The following is an 8,095-nucleotide window of genomic DNA, read 5'->3' on the forward strand; positions in this document are numbered from 1 at the left end:
AGGCCCAGGGGAAAAGAGGTCCAACTTGCCGGGGGGGGGGGGGGGGGCAAGGGTCACCAAGGAAATGCTCCAGTCTTGCCTTTTCTTTGGCCCCAACTAAAGGCAAACCACACCCAAGCAGTCGCAGCATCTGGGGGAGTTTCTGGAGGCTGGTGGTTTCCACAGTAACAAAGGGTGAGGGGCCCCTTGTTGACAAATTGCTTCCCCACCGCCCTTCCCAGCCAGCGCCCAGCCTTTGGCCTCCAGCCCTGACCTCTGTTTTCCTGGGGTTCCCGTAGTTACAGGCTGGTGTCCTCCAGCTGGGCGAGGGCCTCAGAAAGCCTGAAAATGTGCCCTTCTCCCCTGATGCCTGCCAAGCCCCTGGCCACGCCAAGGCAGGCAGCTGCCCCCTTTACAGCAGCTTGTAAAAGATCAGAACCGCCCCGCCCAGGGAGCAGGGCGGGCAGGTGGCCGGCAGCGGGGCCCCGTTGTCCCGGCCGCCTCGCGGGGGTGGAATTCTTAAGAAAACTGAGCCCCCGGAAAGGCTGGCTCCCCCTGCCCCAGACTCAGTTCCAGGGGGATGACCCAGGCCAGGCCCCGGGGGCAGGCGGAAGGGAGGGGGACGGTTTCGCTTCTTTTACCGGGTCTAGGAAACTATTCATGAACCCCACTGGGCGGCTGTCTGAATCTGAGGGTGGGGGGGGTCAGGGAGATGCACAGACCCTGAGGGACTCCCCCAGAGGGGCAAGGACGGAGAGACAGAGAGAACATAAAGGCAGAGGCACAAACCCAGGGAGACTGAACACGAAGGCAGAAGGGGAGAAGAAACAGAAAGAAAGGGACCGAACAGAGAGGGGGACGAAAAAGAGAGAGACGAGAGACACGGGCAGTCGGATGGGGAGACCGAAAGACAGGGAGCGAGACAAAAAGGAGGCAGAAACGTACCGGAGCGGAGCGGCTCGCGGCGCGGCGAGGCCCGGGCAGAGCCGGGGAGACGCGCGAGCCCCACGGCCGAGCTCCGGCCGCTGCCCCGGCGCCCGCACGGCCCGACCCGCCCTCGACCCGCCCGGCGTGCGCTCGCCACGCACCTCCCTCCCTTTCTCTCCCGGCCGCCGAAACTCTCACCGAGCAATGGACACCCCCGGCGAGTCCGGGCACCGGCTCGGGGCGCAGCGGTGCCCCCCAGCCACCCCGTGCCGCGCCCACGTCCCCAGCCCCGGCGTCCGGAGGCGCCTCCGCCCCGTGCCCCGGGCCGCCGGACGGGCCGGGGGCGCGGCGCTGCCGCTGCGGCCGAAGCCTCTGGAAGCCGGGCGCCCGCGTGCCGGCCCGGGCGGGACTTACCGCGCGCGCGGCGGCGGGGAGCGCGGCGCGCCCGCCGGTTCCTGCGGAGCTGTCTGCGGGCCGCGGGGGCGGCAGGCCCGGCGCCCCCGGGGAGGCTCGAGAGGCGGCCGGCAGGGCTGGCGGCGGCCCCGCGAGGCTCGGCTGGGTTGCGCTGCGCGCCGTCTGCGGCCCCGAGCGGGCGCGCGGTGCGGGGGAGCGGCGAGCCGAGCGGCTCCGACGTCAGGGGTGTCTCCGCTCCAAATAGGGAGCGAGGGCGGGGGCAGCGGAGGGAGGGACGCGAAAAAGAAAGAGCGGGCGGGCGCGCACTGCCGCTCCCTCCGGGCTCGCGGGAGGGGGCGCCCCGGCCGCCCGGCCCGGCCCTTCTCCCCGCCTGCGAGCCTCGGGCCGGCCTTCGCGGCGATCCGACGGCGCGGCGGAGCTGCAGGGCCGCCCCGGCCGGCGCCCCGGGCATCGGGCAGAGAGCCCGGCGCCCCGGCCCGTCCTAAAGCGCCCTCCGCCGGCTTTCTCTGCGCTCCGAACTTCCCTCCGCCTCACTTTTCCTGACACTGGCCGGGCCTCGGGGTGACAAAGATGGAGGTCTTCCCTTTTGTGGGGACCGGGGCGTTGCGGTCTTGCTGCGAGGCTGTGGCGCTCCAGTCCACCGAGTCCCGACGCCAGGCGACCGTCCCGGCTCCGCAGGCCCGCGGTGCGCCCAACCTATCCGCTCTCGGGCACGACCCGGGTCAGGTCCGGCTCTTGGGACCCCGCTGCCCCTCGCCGTCCGCCCAGCCTCCTCTCAGCGCAGGCACCGGTCTCGGCATCCGGAGAAGGGTGTGAGAGCCCCGGAAGGACTCTACAGAACAGGAGCGCCGACCAACGGACTCGCTTCTCTGGCTCCCGGGAAGGGCAGAACGCAGGCCCGGCGCCCAGCGTCGCCTCGGCCGTCCGACTAATCAGCCCGCACTTGGGCCGGTGGCGGCTGTGCCCTCTCTGTCCTGCGTGCTCTCAGGGGAATGGGGAAACAGCTTTGCTCCTGGATAGTAGCCCAGGACACAATCGGGGGACTTGCAGATTTTGCTTTCTATCAGAGTTGGGCGTGTCTGTGTATTTTACCCCTGGCCTATCGGTGTCACAGGTGGCTGAGCATCTGGGGTGGCTCCTAGTGGCCTGCTGGTAACTCCAAGGTGTGCTCCAATTGCTCCAAACCCAGACGCATCCCCATGCCTCCTAGCTCCTGCTTATGCTGTTCCCTCGGCCTGGGGTTCCCTTCTCCTTTCCTCTCCCGGCAAAGGCATTCTTTAAGCGCGAGATTGGAAAGACTTCCCAAGACCCTCGAGTAGCATAAACCTCTCCCTCCTCAGGTGTGTCGCTGGGCATGGAACAGTACCTCTGGCAGTGCCAATTTCCCTCTACGCTGGTTGTGCATGTCTCTTTCCTCCTCTAGACCGTCGGCTCCTTGAGGGCAGTGATGGCCTATTTCAGTGTCCCCAGGGCCTAAGGACGTGTCCGATATATTTGGCTGAATGGAAGTAATTATTAACCACCATAGATAAGTGTTCCCAGGACAGTGACAAGAATAACAATCCCACAATACATAATGTGTATATTACTTATGGTATTTGTATGTACAATAACAATCACAAGAGCTCACACATACGGAGCACCTCAGTGGGTGCCTGCTCCCATTCTAGGCACTTGCCACCGGCACAATAATTCTATAAGATTAACAGCATTGTTATCCCCATTTTATAAGTGAAAGAAGCAAAACCTAGAGAGAGGTTAAGTAACTGGCCTAAAGTCACACAGCAGGAGATGAGGCCAGCTACCGTCTGTTAGATGACCAAGTCCTGCAAAGCCTAGCGTCACTGCCTGGTGCTCAGTAGGCACTCAGGAAATATTTACCATTGTGCTTACTGCCACCGTTCTCAATGCAGACTCTGGGCAGGGTGGGCAGTGGATGTCTGCATTTTGAAAGAAGCTACTCCAACACTGCAGGAAGCTAATTGTGTAGCCTCATGAGCTTGTCAGATCGCACAGAGAGCAGGGACTAGTAGTCCTTGACAGTTCAGCCAGGACTCTCTCAAACGCAGGGAGGTTCTAGAACAATCCCAACCACCTAATCAAGGACACGGGACTTGGTGTTGAGTCACCCCTGCCTGGGGAAGACTGGTCATCACAGAAGGACTACAACGTGTGCAGGGAGCCTGGAAGGTGACTGGTCAATAATCCCAGCAGCCACCAGTGTGTGCCCAGTATCACGCCCGCTTTATCATATCGAATCCTTACCACAGTCTCAACATTATCCCTGTTTTAGAGAGAAAAATCGAGGCCTCAAAAAGTTAAGTGACCCATCCAAGATCACACCACTAGTGACTGACAGAGTCGAACTTGAACCCAGACCTGACAAGGCCAAAACCTGTGCTCCTTCGCCCGCCACACCCTCTTGGCTGCCTCAGAGCCTCTCCCCATCAGGCTGCAGTGAGGATGCTACCCCACCGGGAGCCAAGGTGACGGGGCCCCTGCAGGAAAGGCAGAACCTGTCACGCCAGAGTCCCCGAGCTCACGGAGATGCACCTGGTTGGCAGCAGCGAGCCAGTTGCCCCGACAGGCCTGGCTGGCACAGGGCACGGGCCTGAAGCCAGAGCCTGCTGGCCCCGGGCCAGCCTCTTGGGGCCGAGTAATGTGGGGCCCAGAGCTGGGGTAGAGGGCTGAAAGCCTCTCTCCCCAGCTCATTAGCAAACATCTGGGCTCAAGAAAATGACCGACCTGGAATGTGGCCGGGCTGTGGGGAGCTGCTCCCTCCCTGAGTCCCGGGAATGTGAGCTCCCTCCCGCCGGGCACGGGCTTGGGCCAGCTGTTAACTCTAATCCAGTCAGCCTGGCCTCGACAGGGGTGCAAACCTCTGCGCTCTCCTGGAGAGTGAAAACAAGCAAAAAGCCTTCCTTCCCAGTCCGGCCCACTCAATCAGAGGGTTGGTACTGCCCCCCCCCACCCCCGGGAGAGGCACAGTCCCTCCCTCTTCTTATGAGATAAGGAACAAGCATTTCCACACGTCCACGTTTGCAGTTGGGAGGGGCCGCTAGGACTCCTCACAGAAGGTTCCGGAGTCTTCCTGCTTGGGTCGGAATCTTTGCTCCATCACCCGCTGACTCTGGGACTCCTGGGACTCCATGCAAGCTGTTTCCTGCCTGGGTCTCGGTTTCCTTCTCTGCTGGTCATGGTACTCCACCGGGTTGTTGGTCAGGACTCATTCATTTAGTTAACAGATGTTTATCGTGCCTACTATGTGCCAGACGGGCACAGAGTGTGGAGGACACAACAGCGGACCAGACCAGCAAGGTCCCGGCCCTTGAGGTGCGTGTGTTCTGGGGCAGGGAGCAGAGTCCGCGGGAACAGATGAATGGGTTTCTCATCATTAAGTGCTCTGAGGGGACGAAGTGAGCCAGATGGGGTGAGGGGATGAGAGAAGCCGCAGAAGACCGCTCAGAGGTGATTTTTTTTTTAAAGGTTTTATTTATTTATTTGACAGAGAGAGACACAGCGAGAGAGGGAACACAGGCAGGGGGAGTGGGAGAGGGAGAAGCAGGCTTTCCGCGGAGCAGGGAGCCCGATGCAGGGCTTGATCCCAGGACCCTGAGACCATGACCTGAGCAGAAGGCAGACGCTTAACGACTGAGCCCCCCAGGCGCCCCTCAGAGGTGACGTTTAAGGGAAGGTTGTGATGAGGAGCCAGGACTCGAGATAAATGGATGCAAAGTGCTCGGCACAGTTTCTGGAAACCAGCGCGTGCTCCAGAAACTGAAAGCTATCTTAGGAAGGTTTGTACACAGCAGAGGGAAGGCGGGGGTCGGTGTCCCTGGGCCACACCTAGGGACACCGACATTGAACACAACTAATACACTTCCTGAGCCTCAGTTTCTTCATCTGTGAAATAGGAATTCTAACAGTGCCCAACTACAGGCTCGCCGAGAGCCGTGCACACGAAGCGCAGAGCCTGAAACATGCTCCCCTCCCAAGAAGTGGGAGCCGCTTGTATCCTCTCCCATGGAGGAAAGGATTTGCCTCAGTTTGCCCAGCCAGTGAGCAGGGAGCCCACGTCTCCCTCTCCCACTCCCCCTGCTTGTGTTCCCTCTCTTGCTGTCTCTCTCTCTCTGTCAGTGGTTGTCCCTTTCCACTCCAGAGGGGCAGCCTAGCATGGTGGTCATGGCTCTAACAGCTGAACACCCTGATGTTGCCAGGGACGGGGTGCCAGGGGCTGTCCCCAACCACCCCTTTACCCCTCATTTGTTTGCTTTCTCCTTCCCTTCACCCCCCTCCCCAAACCGCCACCTCCATGTGGCCGCACCAGAGCTGGGCTGTCCAGAAAGGGGCATGCGTGTCTCACCCTGCTGCTCGTGGTAAACACTGGACGAGGTTGCCATGGCGGGGGCCACACCAGGCACGTCAACTCCTTGACAATGTCACTTGTCCATTGTTCTCTTACAGTGTTTCAGCTCCCAGTGGCCACACAAATCTACGGAGAACAGACCTTTTCTCCCTCCTCATGAGTTGATGCATATTTAATATCCTACAGAACAGCTTTTTTTCTTAAGGTTTTGGTGCTCCAGATAAATTTGTTGAAAAATCTCCTTAAAAGGGGCGACTGGGTGGCTCAGTCAGTTAAGCGTCTGCCTTCGGCTCAGGTCATGATCCCAGGGTCCTGGGATCGAGCCCCACATCAGGCTCCCCGCTCGGCGGGAAGCCTACTTTTCCCTCTCCCCATCTTGTGCTCTCTCTCTCAAATAAATAATTAAAAAAAAAAAAAAAAATCCCCCTTTTAGGAACGTGGGGATGGCGGGGGGGAGAAGGCACAAAAGAGTATCATCTGGGTGTCTGTCCTCTACTAGGGCGACGGCCTCCAACTACTGACCACTGACCACTCGCGGTGAGTGGTTCTCCTTGAACCTGCCCTCCTGGCCAGAGCAGTGGGACCAGGGTGGACAGCCGACCCAGGCTCTCCGAGGAATCTGACCTGTAAGGCCCAGGGGCCGTGCTGGGCAGCTGAATCCCGATCAGAGTGGGATTCTAGAGAACTCTGGGCTCCTGGAGAAGCCGATGAGGGCTTGGTTCTCCTACATCCTTGACATTCGCCTGTCCTTGGAATCTCTGCATTTCTCAAGTGTCTGACAATCTTAAGCTAATTTGCAGAAGTTTATCATTTACCTTCCACAAAAGTCTGATAGAAATAATGTCTTTTTTTTTTAAGATTTTTATTTATTAATTTGTCAGAGAGAGAGCACAAGCAGGGGGAGCAGCAGAGGGAGAGAGAGAAGCAGGCTCCCCACCGAGCAGGGAGCCCGACATGGGACTCGATCCCAGGACCCTGGGATCGTGACCTGAGCCGAAGGCAGACGCCCAACGACTGAGCCACTCAGGCGTCCCAGAAATAATGTCTTTCTGTGACCACTTCCTAAGTGTCTGGCAGAGTGGCAGGTACTAGGGACAAAATAAGGCGGAAAGCCTGCCCGGTACGGGAAAAGGGCAGACGCACAGTCAATGAGAAGTAGCAAAGTCCCAGGGGGCTCACGAGGAAAGGCTGGAGGAAAGGCTCGCTGGAGGAGACAGGATTTGAACAGGGGCTTGAGCAAGTCAGGAAAGTAGTTCATACAAAGAAAGAAAAAGCCAGGGGAGCGCCTGGGTGGCTCAGTTGTTTAACGTCTGCCTTCGGCTCAGGTCATGATCCCAGGGTCCTGGGATCTAGCCCCGCATCTCCCTCTGCCACTCCCCCTGCTTGTGCTCCCTCTCTCGCTGTGTCTCTCTCTGTGAAATAAGAGAGAGAAAAAGAAAGAAAGAAAGAAAGAAGAAAGAAAAAGAAAGAAAGAAAGAAAGAGAGAGAGAAAGAAAAGAAGGAAGAAAGAAAGAAAGGAAGAAAGAAAGAGAAAGAAAAAGCAAGCAAGTGAGCGAGCCAGGGAAAGAGGTTTGTATTTGACCAGCACGTGGCCGCGGGCCTCCACAGCGCTCCAGCAGACAACAGTAACATAACACGCCTGGATGGGCCCAGGCACAGCCCCAGAATCCTTCTTAACACAGCTCCTCTACAAGTCACCACCAAATGGATGCATTTGGCTTGTGAGATGAAACTTGGTTGAATGAATGTACCACCCATAGGCAAATGTGTCTCAGGAATAAATAACTAGTTTGATTGAAACAGAGTTAATGGACTACTGTTCACTTAGCAAATATTTATTGAGTACCCACCACATGCCAGCTCTGTTCCGGTGCTAAGGATACAGCAGTGAAACAAACAAATTGCAGTCCCTGCCTTCAGGGAGCTCACATTCTAGTGAGAGGAGACAGACAACCAACCAACCGACTATGTAGGTAAAGATACAGACTGTGTATCCCCCGGAGTCTACAGACTCCGGGGAAAGGCCGGAGAGAAAAGTCCAGCAGAGCAGGGGGGTTAGGACGTGTGTAGGGTTAGAAAGACCAGAGTGGTCAGGGAAGATCTCACTGAGCACGAGACATCAAGTAGAGGCTGGAAGGAGACAAGGGCGTGAGCTTTGGGGGTACCTGCGCGAGGAGAGGGCAGAGACCATGAGCCGAGGACAGCGAGTCTCAAGGCCCCAGGGTGGGAGCGCGCCAGTGTTCAGGCACAGCAAGGACAGAAGGACTGGAGCAGAGGAGCAGGGAGAGGGTGGGAAGAGTCAAGGGCAGACAGGTACTGGGAGGGCCAGAACTTGCAAGGTCTTTGGAGTCCACTGGATTGACTTTGGCTTTTTCTCCAAATGGGATGAAAGGCCACTGAAAGGTTTTG

At 58.4% G+C, this 8,095-nt stretch overlaps 1 protein-coding gene across 1 annotated transcript in view; it reads right to left on the reverse strand.

The window, feature by feature from the left end:
• The window catches only part of NBL1 (NBL1, DAN family BMP antagonist), a 12,095-nt gene extending 10,574 nt beyond the window's left edge, over positions 1 to 1,521 (reverse strand). Inside the window, exon 1 of the mRNA XM_025857066.2 lies at positions 1,321 to 1,521. The gene's annotated coding sequence lies outside the window, so the exon portion shown is untranslated. The remainder of the gene's footprint in view (positions 1 to 1,320) is intronic.
• Positions 1,522 to 8,095: the final 6,574 nt, after the last annotated feature.

The sequence above is a fragment of the Callorhinus ursinus genome, unplaced genomic scaffold, assembly GCF_003265705.2.
Source record: "Callorhinus ursinus isolate GAN/ISIS: 27379988/994484 unplaced genomic scaffold, GSC_fseal_2.0 scaffold18, whole genome shotgun sequence".
NCBI lineage: Eukaryota > Metazoa > Chordata > Mammalia > Carnivora > Otariidae > Callorhinus > Callorhinus ursinus.